General features: G+C 41.2%; 1 protein-coding gene and 1 pseudogene across 1 annotated transcript in view; both read left to right on the forward strand.

Moving 5' to 3' along the window:
- On the forward strand, positions 1 to 495 carry LOC118716615 (annotated as a pseudogene).
- Positions 496 to 13,741: 13,246 nt separating this feature from the next.
- Positions 13,742 to 18,237, forward strand: part of DENND4C (DENN domain containing 4C) — a 113,005-nt gene continuing 108,509 nt past the window's right edge. Inside the window, exon 1 of the mRNA XM_036434143.2 lies at positions 13,742 to 13,818. The gene's annotated coding sequence lies outside the window, so the exon portion shown is untranslated. The remainder of the gene's footprint in view (positions 13,819 to 18,237) is intronic.

Here is an 18,237-nt window from a genome sequence, read left to right on the forward strand (position 1 = left end):
AAAATTTTATTGATTTTGCTTTTCTGCTGGAGGCCCGAGTGGCTGCGTTCGAAATGGGCAAGTTTATGAAACCTGGGAAGGTGGTGCTGATCCTGGCCGGACGCTACTCCAGACGCAAAGCCATCATCGTAAAGAACATCGACGATGGCGCCTCAGACCACCCCTACAGCCATGCTCTGGTGGTTGGAATTGACCGCTACCCCCGAAAAGTGACAGTTGCCATGGGCAAGAAGAAAACTGCCAAGAGGTCAAAGATCAAGTCTCTTGTGAAAGTTTATAACTACAATCACCTCATGCCCACAAGATTCTCTGTGGTTATCCCCTTGGACAAAACTGTTGTCAACAAGGACGTTTTCAGAGACCCTGCTCTAAAACACTAGGCCCGACCGGAGGCCAAAGTCAAGTTTGAAGAGAGGTACAACACCGGCAAGAACAAATGGTTCTTCCAGAAGCTGCGGTTTTAGATATTTTTTTGTTTCTGTCATTAAAAATCCATAAAAGTAAAAAAAACAAAAAAAATTAAAAAAAAACATTTTATTGATTTCATAGAGAGGAAGGGAGAGGGGGAGAGAGGTAGAAGCATTGATGAGAGAGAAACATTGATTGGTTGCCTTCTGTATGCCTTTTACTAGGGATTGGAGCACACATCCAAGGCATGTGCCCTGTCCAGGAATTGAACCGGTGACTTCCTGGTGCATGGGACAATGTTCAACCAACTGAGCCGCAGAGGCCAGGCAGTTTTGAGTTTTTGTTGTTGTTGTTGTGTTTTTTGTTTGTTTTGTTTTGTTTTAACCTTAATTATGTATATAAAAAACAACTAGCAGAGAAGAATTAGTAGTGGAGGTGGAAGAGCCAGGGAAGGCTCAGTATGAAATAATGTTCTGGCTATGAATAAGGTCTTAAGTAATCTGATGATTGGGCAAGCCACCACTAGTCCAAATTCCTGTCTCTTGGAACCGTCTTCAAGATTCTAGCTAAGTGTCTAGTAAGTCCCTAAGAATTCTGCATAAATTAAAAGTGCTCAAAACTGACTATAGTTCCTATTGAGAATTGTAAGCACATCATCTGCAAAAGCCCCCTTTCTACTTCCTGGCATAATTGTTTTTCTTACATTAACTTTCTTTTGTTATATTATATATTTTTCCTATTTATTTTGTTTATTGTTTGTCTTCCCCCACCAGAATATAAGCTACTCAAGGGCAGGAACTTTTGTCTGTTTGTTTTTGTTCTATTCCCAGTAGCTAAATAGTGTAGGCAAGCAGCGGACATTCAATAAATACTTAATTTAATGAGTGAAAAATCACTGGCCCTTTGCCTTCCCTTTACTTAATATGAATGGCAATTTTGGCATGTTTCCCAGTTAAATTATATACATAATTGTGGGCCTTTCTCCAAAAGCAAAATCTTTTTCTAAAATTTTACTAAACACTCATTTTCAACATACTAGGACATTGCTAATAGTGTTTTGATTTTTAGGTGCCTTCTGACCAAACCAATCTATAAGTCCAGTTTTAAATAATATTTATATGTTTAAAAAGTGAAACAGTTAAAGAATATTAAGATCAAAGTTAAAAAGAAAATGAACTATTATTGAACTAAATCTAAACAGGTAAACTTAAAAATACTTCTGAGTTTTGTCCCAAAATAGATGGAATCTTCAGAAAAGTTTTCCTAAAGTACTGACTCTATGACTATTAAACAAGTTAGCACTCTGCTTGAAAATTCTTGTGATGCCATGACTTGCAAAATATGTAGTGAAAAAGGCTTGTGACGCTAAGTGATTAAAATAATCTAGTAGAGATGAAAGGAGAGTACATATTCATGAGACAACCCTTGAAACAACAGTGGAGATGTTTTTTTCCTTAAGCTTTCCAAAAATCACGATACTTTTACACAACTTTGCTACATTTTTTTTTTTAAAAGTATTTTAAATGATGATGCTATGTTAAAAAATAAAAAGCAAAAACAAATCAAAAGACAAGATAATGGGCTGGCCAGGGTGTGTGAGAAACTTGGCTTCCTCCATTGCCAGGGAAACTCAAGCCTTCTGCTTGCTCCATGGCTATAGCCATTTTGATTGTGTTAATCTGCATACTCTCTCCTGATTGGCTGGTGGGTATGGCTTATGGGTGTAGCGGAGTGATGGTTAATTTGCATAGTACTCATTCATTAAATAGGATGTTTATAGTCCCCACCATCATCTTCAGTCACTGTTCAAAATTTAAGTTCTTTTTGTCATGCTATTTGTGCTGCTCACATCTTTACTTCCCATTCCCGACCTCTAGTGGAGCACACCAATGGGGCTTTTAGGAGTGGGTGCAGATCTCCTATGATCTCCTTCAGCTACATTCTTTCTTTAGTATGCTGAGTGATATTTTTCCCAGCAATGACACGCCCAAGTCCCTTCTGTTACAGATATTTTGGAGCCATCACTACTCTCTCTTCCTTTACAAATCTTTCCACTCTGGCTTCTGAGATTTTCCATGATGAACAGATTTCTCCTCTACATACTTAACCTATTCACTGAATACTTTCCACCTGGCTCTCCCATGAGGACTCCTAATTTAATTAGAATTCTTCCATGAGCACATTGTTTGTTCCTGTCTGTAGTGGAAGCTGTTCACTCTGTAGAAGGCAATGTATCTGGAATTAGCACAATGTATCAGAAATTAGGGTCTCTACCTACATTTCCAGTATTTATTCACTCAATTTTGGTAAAAATCTTTGCTTTCTTTGAACTTCAGTGACCCACTCTCTAAGCCATGATTATCTGCTTTAGTTTTTGGCCTCCTTTTTGGATGGAACAATAAATCAAATTAACTTTTGTTGGTCTCCTAGTGGAGGAGTTGGTAAACTTTTTCTATAAAGGATCACATAGCATATATCAATATTTTTCTTTGCTGGCCATGTGGTCTCTGTTACACTCTCCAATTTTGATACTGTAATGCAAAAACAGCTATAGAGCCGAAACCGGTTTGGCTCAGTGGTAGAGCATTGGTCTGTGGACTGAAAGGTCCCAGGTTCGATTCCGGTCAAGGGCATGTACGTTGGTTGCGGACACATCCCCGGTAGGGGGTGTGCAAGAGGCAGCTCTTCGATGTTTGTCTCTCATCGACATTTCTAGCTCTCTATCCCTCTCTCCTCCTCTCTGTAAAAAATCAATAAAATATATATATATTTTTTTAAAAAAACAGCTATAGAAAGTAGTAAACAAATGGGCAAGGCTGTGTGCCAATCCCTGTCCAAATATATGCCAGTCAATATGACAAAGGCTTTGCATGTATTATCTCAAGAGAAACTACCATGACAATTTCCCTAAAGGGTTAGGATAGTAAACAATGAAAGTTAAGCACCTAGCATAGTGACTGGCTGGCCTATTGTAGATGCTTGATAGATGGTTGCTGCAAATGATAATAATCTTAAGTGACTCTGCAAGATGGATATATTATGCATGAGGAAATGGAGACCCAGGAACATCAAATAACTTGTACAGGGAGCAAGTAAAAAATACTAGGATTCAAAAAACTTAATTGTCTGCTCTATTCTTTCCTAATGAATGCAGTTTTGATTGCACTTTATCTAACTGTATAAATCTAGGTGAAATGAATAGTAAGTTCCAGGAAATATGGATCTGGAATTTAGGGGAGTAATGGTAGTAGATTTAAATTTTGTCTTCTTTTAATTCCTTAATTAATGATCCTCATCACAGTTATTAGCACATCAAAAGAGTATTAAAATCATAATTAACCTGTGTTACTAATGTAGACACAAACACAATTTTTTCTTTGACAAAACAAAAAAAAAAAAAGCTCTAATAATTCTTAATGAAGGTAACAGGCATAAACACACACACACACACACACACACACACACACAAAACTATTAAATTGAGAATTAACATGTTACTCGTTAGTTAAGACAGAATTGCTGGTCCTGGCTGAATAGCTCGGTTGATTAGAGCATTGTCCTCACACTTCAAGATTGTGGGTTTGATTTCAGTAAGGGCACATGCAAGAATCAACCAATGAATGCATAAACAAGTAGAACAATAAAAATTGATGTTTCTCTCTCTCTCTAAAATAGATGAAAAATTAATTTTTTAAAAAAGGTGTCCTGCCCTGGCTGGTTTGGCTCTGGATAGAGTGTTGGCCTACAGACTCAAGGATTCCAAGTTCAATTCTGGTCAAGGGCATATGCCCAGTTTTGGGCTCGGTCCCAGTAGGGGGTGTGCAGGAGGCAGCCAATCAATGATTCTCTCTCACCACTAATATTTCTATCTCTCTTTTCCTTTCCTCTCTGAAATCAATTAAAATATATATATGAAAGGCCTACTCCTCTGGCCCTGTCTAAAGTAAATTTGAATCCTGTATTATGTCACCCCAATAAATTCAATTAAAGAAAATAATTTGCTAATTTGTTCTCTTTCCATGGTTATTGCTATCGTAGAATTGTTCACAACCATATTTAATGCTCTAGAATTAACTCAAATAATTTTCTTACATACAGTGACAGGAAAAAAATACAGATAAGATTCCCAGAGATTTTCAGATATGCTCAAGCATATTTTCAGGACTGGAGAGGGGGCCAGCTGTGGTTAACTGATTCTAGAAATTAGAAATCCTAGGGATGGAACAATGACCAGAAACATGAAGGCTGAAAATTGGTGAGAATAGACTCATAAAAGTGCTGCTTAATTATTTGTTTGATTCACTAACAATTATTTACTATTACTATTGTCTAGGTACCAAAGATACAGTAGTGAATAAAGTATATGTCTTGTCCTTATGAGTTTCTATGCTGGTAGGAAAGATGGATAGGAAGCACATAAATAGATAGTAAATGTCAGTGACCAGAGTATGGGAAAATTTTAAAACAGGACAGAATGATATAATGTGAGTTCTGTTTTAAATAAGGTAGAGAGGGAACACTGAATTAACAACACTAACCATTGTATATAGCAGAAATAAAGTTAGTTTCCTGAGAGCATCTGTTCACATTTGTGTCAATTGATCAACACAACCTTTTCTAATGTTTGTTTTTATTTAGACACCTTATTTCAATAGAAAGATCACACCCCTCAATGACCAGACTCACAACTAAGGCAGCTGCTCCACACAACTTCATGTTGTGCACCAATAAATGGCAATCAATGGTCTGTAGGCCTTGGCCTTATGTGGCTCTCTGGCATTGGCCCCTGAAAGTGCTGAGCAGTTCTCCTAATACTGACCCCTGCTCCATTTCTCCTCTATCTTGCAAATGATATCCTCCCTAACTCCCAGTTCTTTTTTCTTTTTAAAATATATTTTTTATTGATTTCAGAGTGGAAGTGAAAAGGAGAGAGAATCATTGATTGGCTGCCTCCTGCATGCCCCCCACTGAGGATCTAGCCTGCAACCTGGATTGTGCCCTTAACCGGAATCAAACCTGGGACCTTTCAGTCTGCAGGCCTACACTCTATCACTGAGCCAAACCAACTAGGACTCTAATACTATACTAGTATTCTCTGAAGCATGGAAGAAGCTGGAAAAAGTTAGGATTAGGATAGCAACATTCTAGTTCACCAACCAAAGAGTGTATGGCAAATTCAAATTCTTTACCTACTTTAGAGGAGAACATCACTTGGCAAGAGAGAGGAAATAATGGTACCACATAAAGAAATAAAGTAGCTTAAAAAGAAAAAGGAATAATTTTTTTGGGGGGAGGGTGCAGATGAAATGCAGGGAGGAAATTAAGAGTTGTAATTTGAAAATGTAGTGCTAGATGCCATTCAGGTGCTGAAGGAAGTTTAATAGTTGAAGCAAAGTGATAGCTCAAGCAAATTGGGGTTGGAGAGGTAAATTTGTAAGTTAACAACATATGTAGCTAGCATAAACATCATTGAAATAAATGATATCACTTAAGGATAAAGAGGTTAAACCTGGAACAGGGGTTAAAAATCATTCTCTTTTCTATGGATCCTTTTTAGAGATAGTTTCTAGGATTTATTCATTTATTCTTTTCTGTGTGATAGGAATCATAAAAAGAGGGAAAAATTATATGTATTGATTTCAGAGAGGAATGGAGGAGAGATAGAAACATCAATGATGAGAATCATTGATTAGTTGCCTCCTGCACGCCCCCTACTAAGATCAAGCATGCAACCCAGGCATGTGCCCTTGACCTGAATCAAACTCAGGACCCTTCAGTTTGCAGGCCGATGCTCTATTCATTGAGCCAAATAGCCTAGGGCATGAGGAAAATTTTGAATGGATATTACAGGGTTGTCAGGATCAAATCCCAATTCTTTTTGTCAGGGGATGTAAAACAATACTTAGCCTATTGAACTTAAGTTTAATATAAGCTGGAAATTGAGTATTACTTCTGAGATTATTTTTAGGCAGTCTCTGGTTCTTATGATTAGACATCTTTGATCTGAATAATGAACCATCCTTAGTCTCTACCATAGTCCGGCTGGTGTAGCTCAGTGGTTGAACATCAACCTATGAACCAAGAGGTGATGATTCCATTCCTGGTCAGGGCACATGACCAGGTTGTGGGCTTGATCCCCAGTGTGGGGCATGCAGAAGTCAGCTTATCAATGATTCTTTCTTATCATTGATATTTCTATCTCTTTCTCTCTCCCGCTTCCTCTTTGAAATCAATAAAAATATATATTTTTAAAAAGTCTCTACCCTATACTAGTATCCTCTGAAACATGGAAGAAGCTGGAAAAAGTTAGGACTAGGATAGCAACATTCTAGTTCACCAACCAAAGAGGCATATGGCAAATTCAAATAGATCCTTGAGGAGTGGGGAGGGATAAAAGATGATGCAATATCAGTATTTCTAGGTTATTTTTCATTAAAAATTTAATAAAATATTTAATAAAATATTAAAATAGTTTTTAATGGTGAGAATAGCCTTGTGGTTATGGTTTTTTAAAAAGATCTTTTAGAAATACATGTTGAGGCCTAACTGGTTTGGCTCAGTGAATAGAGCATTGGCCTGCGGACGGAAGGGTCCCAGGTTCGATTCTGGTCAAGGGCATGCACCTTGGTTGCAGGCACATCCCTAGTAGGGGGTGTGCAAGAGGCAGCTGATCGATGTTTCTTTCTCATCGATGTTTCTAACTCTCTATACCTCTCCCTGCCTCTCTGGAAAAAAAAAAAAAAGAAAGAAATACATGTTGAAATATTTACAGATGAAATGAAATGCCAAGTATTTGCTTCAAAATACTTGGGGAGGCCCTGGTCAGTGTGGCTCAGTGGTTTGTCTATCTAAGGGTCTTGGGTTCAATTCTTGGCCCAGGGCACATCACCTGGGTTGCAGGTTCACTCCTCAGACCCGGTCGAAGAGCATGAGGGAGGCAACCAATCAATATGTTTCTCTCACGTTGATGCTTCTGTCTCTCTACTTCCCTCCACTCCAAAATACCATTGGAGGCTTGGTGCACAAATTCGCTTTTCCTCAATTCTCCACTATGAAATCACCAAAACTGAGACCGGGAGACTCTAGGTGAGTCCTTAAATTTTACTGGGCCTTAAACTTCCCATCTGTCAAATGAAATAATTAAAATAGATCGCCTCTAAAGATCCCCCTCAGCTCCAAACCTATGATTCCATGAAAAACTTAAAACAACTATTTATTGGAAAATTTCAAAAAGGCATACAAAGTAGGGAACAACATAAGAAAGCCTCAAGCACCAATCACTCTACTTCAATATATGTACACTTGTGTTTTACCTAAACCCCTACTTACTTATATCCCTATTGCATTCTTTTTTCTTTTTTTGTTCCAATTATAAGAGAATATCCTATATAATAAAAGACTAATATGCAAATTGTCCCCTTGACCAGGTACCAGGAGTTCAACCAGAGGATGGGACCGGCCCACAGGCCAAAGCCTCTCCTCCCCACCATCCTCACTCCTCATTGGTCCCCCCCCCCCAGATTGGGGGCAGGGCCAGCCCGACCAACCAATCAACTGCCTATGTCCTCTCCCCCAGGCTAGCCTGGCCCAATCAACCCTGATTGGGGAGGGCGGGCTGGACCCCACCTGCGCACGAATTTGTGCACCAGCCCTCTAGTCTCTTTAGAAAATTATAGAGATAGAAGTAATTCATAGAAGAGGTGGGCTGAGGAAGTGAGGTGGGTTGAGGAAGTGAGTTATGGAGGTAAAGGAAGGGCCCTAGGAGCTTGGGAGTAAGGAAGATAATGATAATGCACCAGGGAAAAGGGGATAGTGACGGGGAGGGGAGGAAAGCCTCCTGGTATGCTCCCAGGAGGGAAAGCCTACTGCATTATTTCAAGCATATCTTGGGCATCATATGAAATAAATTTTAATAAGTTATCTTGGAGCAAAGATAGTCCATATATAACAGATCTCGTAAAGTCAGTCTTTCCACTTCTGAATACCTTCTCTCACTGCAACTGTAAACATTATCACTAAACTCAGCATTATAGGACACTAAGTATCATATGCTAAACCCAGTTATATTCAGTAAAAGAAGAGCTACCATTAATGAGCACTTGCTATCTTCCAGGTATTACAGTGCTATATTAGTTATCTAATGCTGTGTGACAAATGACCTCCAAATTCTGTAGCTGGAAATAAGAAACATTTATTATCTCATAGTTTCTGTGAATAAAGAATCCAGGAGCAGCTCAGCTGAGTGATTGTGGCTCAGAGATAGTCACAAGGCTGTAATTGAGGTGTTGGCTGCAGCCATTTCAATGCGCAAGTTGGCTAGGACCTAATTCTGAATTCCCTTACAGGGTTACTAGATGACATGGTAGCTGGCTTCCCTGAGATTGAACAATCCAAGAGGAAGAGAGAGAGACTCTAAGATTATAGCCACAGTCTTTTTTTATTATTATTATTGATTTTTTTACAGAAAGGAAGAGAGAGGGATAGAGAGTTAGAAACATTGATGAGAGAGAATCATCCATCAGCTGCCTCTTGCACACCCCCAATGGGGATGTGCCTGCAACCAAGGTACCTGCCCTTGACCGGAATCGAACCCAGGACCTTTCAGTCTGCAGGCTGATGCTCTATCCACTGAGCCAACCCGGTTTCGGCTAGCCACAGTCTTTTTTATAACCCCATCTTGTTAGAGAAATCTCATCACTTCTGATGTATCCTGTATATTTGAAGCCAATCAATAAGTCTACCACATACTCAATGGAAAAGGATTACACAAGGGCATAAACCAGGAAGCAGGGATCATCGTAAGCTACAATGAAAGGCAGCCCATCATATACTAAGTATTAATTACTGTTTGATAGTTATGGCTTATTATAAATTAACTAGTGGACCAGTGCACGGATTCATGCACATTGAAAGGAAATTAATTAGAAGAAATATTTTAATCATTATTCACCCTTTCTCTATTATAGAAGTGTCAGAGAAAAAAAAATTAGTAAAATGTACATGAAAATAATTTACAAATTGATTAATAAACATGATATAACAACAAAGACATGATATAAAAAATAAGAAAAACATGATATAAAAACATTGATAAAAATTAATGACTGATAAATTGATTAAACTTATTCTAATATTTCCCTGATACCACATTAAGAGTAAAAACACTTTCAGATGCTTGGTTAATTTCCCTTGTGATGAAGTATTTATAACTTTAACTTTAATGTCACACACTCTTCGAACTCGAGAGAAAGCAACATATAACTGACTATGTCTGAGAATGGGTTCAGGTAGGAATATTCCTAGTCTGTCTAGTGTTTATTCTTGTGATTTATTAATAGTCATCACAAATGCTAGCATCATGGGAAACTGTCTTGGAATTAATTTAAATGGGAGGCCAATGTCAGATGGGGACAAATCAATTCTTGGAATCAGCACAACCTCTCCTTCCACAGATCTTGTTAATACTTCAGCTTCGATTATGTTAGGTCACAATCTTTTGATAATAAATCTAGTGCCATTACAAGACCCTATTTACTATTAAGATTTCTCAGGATTATGATGATTGAACTCACTTTCAATTTTAATCTATGGCACGGCATTCCCAAAGGAGTAATACTATTAATAAATTCAATGGGAAAAATTTCCTTTTCAGCATCATCTGTTGAATCGATGGAATTATCACTAAAATAGGTGTGAAAATCACGCATGGGCCAATCAATGTTTATTTTTAAATTGCCAGTGCATATCATATGTACTGGCTGGCAGGCTGGTCGGTCGTATGGTCGTACGGTTGGTCACTTAGCCTTTTATATATATACATATATATAAATGATCTTAATTCTTTTTTAAAAAATATATTTTTATTGATGTCAGAGAGGAAGGGACAGGGAAAGAGAGATAGAAACATCAATGATGCAAGGGAATCATTGATCACCTGCCCCTACACCCCCCAGTGGGAACTGAGCCAGAAACTCAGGCATGTGCCTTTGCTGGAGTCGAACCTGGAACCCTTCGGTCCACAGGCCTACGATCTATCCACCAGATAGGGCTGATCTTAATTCTTAATATAATTCCACCCACTTTACAGATGAGGAAAATTAAGTAACTTGGCCAAGGATGGAGTAGAAGAAAGTGGGGGAAACACAGACTGATTTACTACAGTCATTCATCAAGTATTTTATAAGAGCCTATTATATATTGGTTATTCTGCTAAGTACAGAGGATATGGAAGAGAAACATGACATGTGAAACTCTGTGACATATGTCAACTGCTCTCTCAGGGCTTACAATCTAGCATGGATTTCAGACATTAAGAAATTACAAAAATAATTACAATAATCAGATTAAACTGATAGAATTATAATACTTGGGTTAAACACGGAGTTGAGCAAAACAGATAAAAAGAAGTATAAAGTATAAAGGTCTTTGAATATTCCTGTGAAAAGCAATGTTTAGAAGTTTTGGATTTTGTTGTTGTTAATCCACATCTGAGGATATTTTTTCATTGCTTTTTAGAGAGAGTGAAAGAGGAGAGACACACAGAGAGAAACATAGATGTGAGAGAGACATATTTGATCATTGCCTCCCGACTGTGTCCTGACCAAGAATGGGGATTGAGCCTGCAACCGAGGTACATGCCCTTGACTGGAATTGAATCTGTGACCTTTCAGCCCACTGGCTGAAGCTCTATCCACAGAGCCAAACTGGCCAGGGCATGTTTAGAAGTTTTTGATTAGAACAAGAATAAGAAGATGAAAATAACATGGCATGCTGCAGCATTGAATACGACTGTCAAAAATATCTTAATTGAAAAATAAAATTAAAAAATAGAATTTTAAGAAAAATTTCAACATTTCCATTCAATTCTTTTTCACTGCTGATCCACAGAAATCTTCAGTGACTATACCCAGTCAGATGTCTGGATTACCTTCTTTAAGTGACAATTCTTTTATCTTTTATCTATATAGGCTTAACTGAAACTTCGATATTATAGTGATTATGACAATTATGTTGTTATTGGAGTCTCCAGTTCCCCTTCCACTTTTTAGACAAATATTTATATGTTAGCCCAGCTGGTGTGGTTCAGTAGTTGAGTGTCCACCCATGAACCAGGTCACAGTTCGATTCCCACTCAGGCACTTGCCCAGGGTTTTAGGCTCCATCTCTAATAGGGGGCATGCAAGAGGCAGCTGACCTATGATGATTCTCTCTCATCATTGATGTTCCTCTCTCTCTCAAATTAATAAAAATTTATTTTAAAAGATTAAAAAATATTTACATGTTAAAAATTAAAATGAATTATTTTAGCCCTGCATACATAAGAGGGCAGTTGAGAAGGTAGTTGAATCAAAAAGGCTTTTAGACTTAAGAATAGTTGTCTTAGAAAAAAAATTAGGTTCAAAACACACAAACTCATTCTAGAAAATTTTGCCCAGCTGATGTGGCTTAGTTGATTGAGTCTAGTCCCATGCACCAGAGGTGGCCAGTTCGATTCCCAGTCATAGCACATGCCCAGGTTGCTGGCCTGAACACCAATGGGAGTGTGTAGGAGGCAGCCGGTGGATGATTCTCTTATCAGTGTTTCTAAGTCTCTCTCTCTCTATTCCTTCCTTGGTAAGATCAATGAAAACATATTTTTAAAAAGAAATGTATCCATTAAAAATTTGTCTATATTAAATGTTTCTAAACTACAATATTAATTTCACCTTGAGAAAGGAACAAGAAGTCCACAAGCTAAATTTCTAAGCATTAAACTTGTCTAGATTGTCACTATCAAAGATTGGTCTCCAATGGCCTCAAACTCAATCCAACATATTACTAAGTAAGCCTTATTTCTATTGCTATGCATTTCTACTAAATCCATTGTAACTGCTAATGTGGTTAGGAAAGCAGTTTCTGTTATTGGCTACAAAATTCAAATGATCCATATTAAGCAACAAACTTCAGTAGTTGACAACAGGGCCTTCATGACCAAGTTCTAATCTCATTCTTTTTGCCAAAAATGCAGATTGAGTAGAGAGTAATTCTCAAGAAAATGTTCACATGGGAATCCTCATTAGCTAGATATGCACACATCTTACCAGTTCTAATTCTGACCTGCCATGGAACCTGTGAAGTCACTCCAAATATTTCTTAGTGGGGGCAGAGGTTAGGAGGTAAGCGTTCTCCTAATTTCCAATAATTTTAAAAAAAAGTTCTCCTAATTTGCTTCAAACCATTTGCTCCTTACCGGGCAACTATTCTTTTTCATTTACTATAAGAACTTCACACCGTTGTCAAAAAAAAAAAAAAAAAAAAAAAATCTCGCCAAATTTGCATCGAGGCGAAACAACCGTGCACGCTGTCCATGTAGATAAGGAAGCTGCACTTACTCAGGAGACAGGAGAGCACTGATTATTTAAATGAGCGATTTCCACATTCGCAGTTCCCATTCCGAAACGTCGGTGGCCGCGGCGGCCACGCGGAGCGCAGCTCAGGACTCCCACGGGCGCTGCGGCCGGGAAGGGACCTTCGGGAGCGCCTGTCGGCGGGTCTCTCTCTTTCTCTCTCGGGTCTCAGGGGCCCCACAGTCACGCGTGGAAACTCCAACTCCCACCTTGGGAAGGAAGGGAGCTTCTGACCCGGAGATCTGCATCCTCAGGGACTTGGAGCGACCGGGCGTCCCTTTACCCGGGAGCAGCCGCCACCTGCCTGAGGCCGAGGCAATAGCCCGCAGCAAGCGGTGAGTCTGGGCCCCGCAGGGAGGGGTGCAGGGGAGCGCCCTGGGCCCTCTCTCCCCCTCTGCTTCTGCTCCGGGCTGCATGCAGACGCGGAGCGGGGTCCCGCGGGCTGGCTGGGCTGGTCGACACCCCGCATCCGCGGGGGTCCCCGGGCGGGGGTCAGGGGGCGGAGCAGCGGCCGCGGCCTTGGCCTCCAGGGGGCGTGGCTCCTCGAAGCTCCGCCCCCGAAGCCGCCCCGCCCCGCCCCTCCCCTTCGCCCTTCCACCCGCCCCCGCAGTAGGAAAAGGAGAGGGAGGAGGGTAGGAAAGTGCTGTTCTGTGGAAAGGGGCGGAAGGAGGGCAGGAAAAAAGAAAGAAAAAAAAAAGGAAAGAAAAAGGGAACAGAAACATGGCCGTCGGCGGCCTGGACGGCCGCGCCGCGGACAGCTCCTAGGCGCCCCGGCGCCCGCACGGCCGGCCGGCCTCGGCGGAGAAGAGGCGCCGCCGCTGCGCGTCCGCGCTCGGCCGTTACCCGCGCTGCGCGCGCGGCGCCCCCCGAGACCCGGCCCGAGGCGGCGCAGGCGCAGAGAGGGCCGCGGCGGCAGCGGCGGCGAGAGCCAGTCCCCCGCCCGGCCCCGCCGAGGGCGCCCAGGCCGCGCAGCCGGTGCGTCCATGTCCCAGGAAGGGCCCGCGCCCTGAAGGAGCGGCGGCAGGTGAGCGGCGGCCGAGGGCCTTGCTTTTGCAGAGGATCCCTGTGCGCGCGCGCCTTCTCGGGGCCCGCGCTCCGGTGCGGGGAGGGCGGCGACGCGCAGGTAGCAGCGCGGGGTGGGGAGTTCCGAAGGCCGGCCTGCGGGAGGGGGGGGGTATCCGAGGAGGCGGAGAGTGGTCGGGGCCGGCGTCCCGGCCTAGTTTCTCCGCGGTTTCCGGGGGCGGGGAGTCCCCGGAGCCTGCGGGGCGTGATGGAGGAGAGGCCGGGCCAGGAAGGGCCTCCCCGCGCCGCCGCCCGGGCTCCGAACCACTGGTGGGGAATCCGGGGGAGGGGAGTCTGGGCCCTCGGGACGCCCGGGTGCGGGCAGGGTGGGGCGGGGATGGGGGCTGTGGCCGGGCGGGGGCTGTGGCCGGGAGGCGGGAGCGAGGGGTTCGTTCCCCCGAGGGATCGCGGGGCTCCCAGGCGAGGACGCCCGGGCGCGGACGCCCGGGCGCGGGCAGGGTGGGGCGGGGATGGGGGCTGTGGCCGGGCGGGGGCTGTGGCCGGGAGGCGGGAGCGAGGGGTTCGTTCCCCCGAGGAATCGCGGGGCTCCGGGGCGAGGACGCCCGGGCGCGGGCAGGTGTCGCAGGTAAATTGAGAGCATTTCCTCCTCCGCCGCCTACCTGGGCCGCTCCTGGCGACTTCTTTGTTGGGGAAAACTTTTAGAGAAAAAGGCAGGTTCCATTCAGCTCGGAGTGACGAAACACTAAACCAGCGAATGAGCCCCTAGTGCTGACTTTTGTAAAGAGCTGTAACTTTGCTGCATTGAGGAGGATGCTGTGTTTTCTCCGCCCCCCCCCCCTTTTCCCCCCCTGCTTCATAGACCTTTTCCCTCCCTCAGCCGTGCCTCATCAGAACAAATAAGGCATGACCTAGTTTCTAAATAGTGCTCCCCCCCCCCCCCAATTATTTGTGTGTTTCACACGGCAAACTTTAGGGCAGTTTGCTCAGCTACTTACTTGTGCGAACTTTGAGGGAAAGTGTCGTGTCTGGTAATGAACCTCCTCCAGCCGTCTCCGTGATTTTTCCCCCAAAGACATTGTCAAGCCTAGGAGTCTGGGAAATAGACTGCAGAATTGAAATCGCCTGCTTAATTGTGTGCAACCCCGTGTTGAGGCGTTCCCCCTGAGCCCCAGTTCTTCCCTTTCCGTCTCGCCGCAGGTGAAAGGTGTATGTGTGTGTGTGTGTATATGAGGTGGTCATGGGTATTAAGCAGCTATCTGAAATGCAGAGCTATTTTGTGAGTACACGTGAGAAGAGCAAAATTAGTTGCAAAAGGTAAACATTTCTGAGCTTTAATACCTTTTCTTGATTAACATAACCATGAAAAACCCCAGGTCTGTATTTTATTTTGTTGGTACTTCAGTTACAAAGTTGGCAAGCTGCCTTCTTGGTGTGGGACTGGGAACTCGGAAATGAACTTGGATTTGTATTCAGGAGGAAGCCTCTCATAGAGGGGCTCGTTTTTCTGGTAATGGCAAACTCAGTCTACCCTGTCCCCTCTTTGGTATCTCCTGTGGACATTGAGGATTATCCGTCTAATCTTTTGTGTTACTGGTTTTAGTGAACTGATAATTGTTCAGATTTGTTCATTTGGATAATAGAAAATCCATGATAGAAATGTTGAAGTTGTATTTTGGAGTATTTTACTATAGAACCATTTGTAAATTAGTGCATTATGTTGTTGAAGTAAGTATAGTATTTATAGTAGAAACTTGAACTTTCAAGCTGAAGAAATTGGCATGTGAGGATTGTTCTTAAAATGCAAATGTTTTAGTCGAAACCGGTTTGGCTCAGTGGATAGATTGTTGGCCTGTGGACTGAAAGGTCCCGGGTTCAATTCCGGTCAAGGGCATGTACCTTGGTTGCGGGCACATCCCCAGTGGGGTGTGTGCAAGAGGCAGCTGATGGATGATTCTCTCTCATTGATGTTTCTAGCTCTCTATCCCTCTCTTCCTCTCTGTAAAAAATCCCCCCCCCCCCCCAAAAAAAATCAAACAAACAAAAAAAGCAAATGTTTTAAATTACAAGGAACTGCAGTAGTGTGTAGGTTATAACAACTCATGGTGCCAGACTGGGAAGTTACTTGTTTGAAGATTCTCTATTAAGAAACATGTTAAATATCTGTGCGCTAAAAGCTAACTTGTAGCTATATATAGGATTTTGCTTGATGAATAATAACCCAACAAGGTACCTTTGCTCTTTGAATATCTGTGAGTTAAAAACCAAAACATTTTGTATTTTCATTGGAGTTTCTTTGCCAAGACAGATATTGATTTCACATTGGCTTTGCTGCTCAGTTTGAAAATTAGGTTTCACTTTTATCCTTGCAACTTAAGTACAGGTTGTATGTAAAAAGAAAGCTGCTGAGTCAGAGACAGGTTGTCTCACTTGGTCTTTCTGATTTGCAAAACAGAATTTCTCTTCTAGTTTGAGTTTCTAATATAATATGTTTACTGAAACTTAGGTAGTAAGGATAAATAAGCTTTCATAATAATACATGGATTAAAATTTTATCTTTTCTATGCTGGTGCCACAATTTGTACCTCTTTCAGATTGTCAGTTTGACAGACTTGTAATAATGGAGTGCTTTGTTGGAATTGGAGATCCCTTATAAGAATTAAAACTGGGAGAAAAAGTTGTAAATAGTATAGCTGGTGTGAAACAGGTCTTTGGCATTATTATTTGAAATCAATAATGTGGTGAAGGCCTGGGGTAAGGGGTTTTGAGGGGGGGCAAAAGTAGGGAGAATGGGCAACATCCATAATACTGTCAACAATAAATAAAATAACTTATTTTTGTGGGATGAAGTTAGTTTATAAAGTTCAATGTTTTTCTACTTATATCTACTTGACATAGTACTGTACTTATATAAATAGGAGTAGAACCAACATTGGTATTTGAAAATCTTTTTATTGGAAAAGAATGTAACATGATTAAAGGAAATTTAAAAGAAAAATTTTAATTCTTATAATACTTTACATTTTCCTGTACTTTTATTCTATTGTACTTGGATTATATATATTTTTTTACATTTAAAAAATTTTTTTGCTTTTAGAGAGAGGGGAAGGGAGGGAGATAGAGACAGACAGACCGATCAACATTGATTTGCTGTTCCAATTACTTATGTGCATTCATTGGTTGATTCTTGTATGTGCCCCGATTAAGGATTGAGCTGGAAATCTTGATGTGTCAGGACCAGGCTTTAACCAACTATATTAATTGGTATAATGTTACTACTTCTACCTATACTTGTTTATAATTCTGTTGTTAATGTTCATTTTGTTGTCGTTTTAAGCATAACATATTTTACTGTCACAGTTTATTTAACCCTTTTCTATCTTTGACATTTTAGTATATCTACTTTTTTACTCTTAAAATAATGCTATAATGAAATCACTTTGCTAACACGATGGTCCAAGCCAAATTACTTTTTACATCTTTGAAAAAATAAAGATTTTTTTGCTGTAATATTCTTTCTATAAGTTTTCAATTACGGTCTATATTCAGTATTGTTATGTATTAGTTTCAGGTGTACATTTTAGTGGTTAGACAATCATATACTTATTTTACTGTATGTTCCACTTGATGTTTCTGGGACTCATCTGGCACCATACTTATATAGTTATTATAAAACCAGTGGCCCAGTGTACGAATTCTTGCACATAAGGAAAGTAATTAGAATAAATGTTTTATGCTATTCGCTCTTTGTCTATAATAGAAGTGTCAACCAAATTCACAATTGGCAATGACAGATGCACAAGTCAGCTTAGCCTTTTATAGATATAGAATAAACTTGCTTAATTAGAGCTGCTTTCTGATTTAGCTAAACCTTTTACAGTGCAGTGAAGCAACCCCAACTTCTCTTTTAGGTAATTGTCAGCAACACAGCAATAAATATCAACACAAAGCAGATTATTGTAGATCATGCAGGGAGAACAAAGGGTAAAATATTTAACGTCAGCAGTGTTTGACTATATTGTGCACAATGAGAAAATCTGGTCATTTTCAAGGTCCACCATTTTTTCTTTTCAGTCGGGTCAAGTTTCTAAGCTTTCTAAATCTCCATTTTCCAGCTAATGAAAAGAAAATAGGATTCCACTGAGTTTCCTATAAACCTACTTGAGGACTTCTGTGAGGATCAAATGAGATGAAGGATGGGAAAACGCTTCACAGACATTTGGTTAAAGTGTAAAATGTTTCCACTTGGCTATAAAGCAAGTCGTGTTCTTGGGCTGAAGAAACTCCAAGGAGGGTAGTCACTAGGAAGAGGAAGCCAGGCATTGCTACATGGTGTCATTACCCGGGCGCCCACAGCCACTGTTTCTGGGCTGGGCTGGCTGTGGGCTGCATTTTTTGCCATGGCAGCATTGGCTGCGATTTG

Source organism: Pipistrellus kuhlii, unplaced genomic scaffold, assembly GCF_014108245.1.
Source record: "Pipistrellus kuhlii isolate mPipKuh1 unplaced genomic scaffold, mPipKuh1.p scaffold_m20_p_12, whole genome shotgun sequence".
In the NCBI taxonomy this organism is placed as follows: domain Eukaryota; kingdom Metazoa; phylum Chordata; class Mammalia; order Chiroptera; family Vespertilionidae; genus Pipistrellus; species Pipistrellus kuhlii.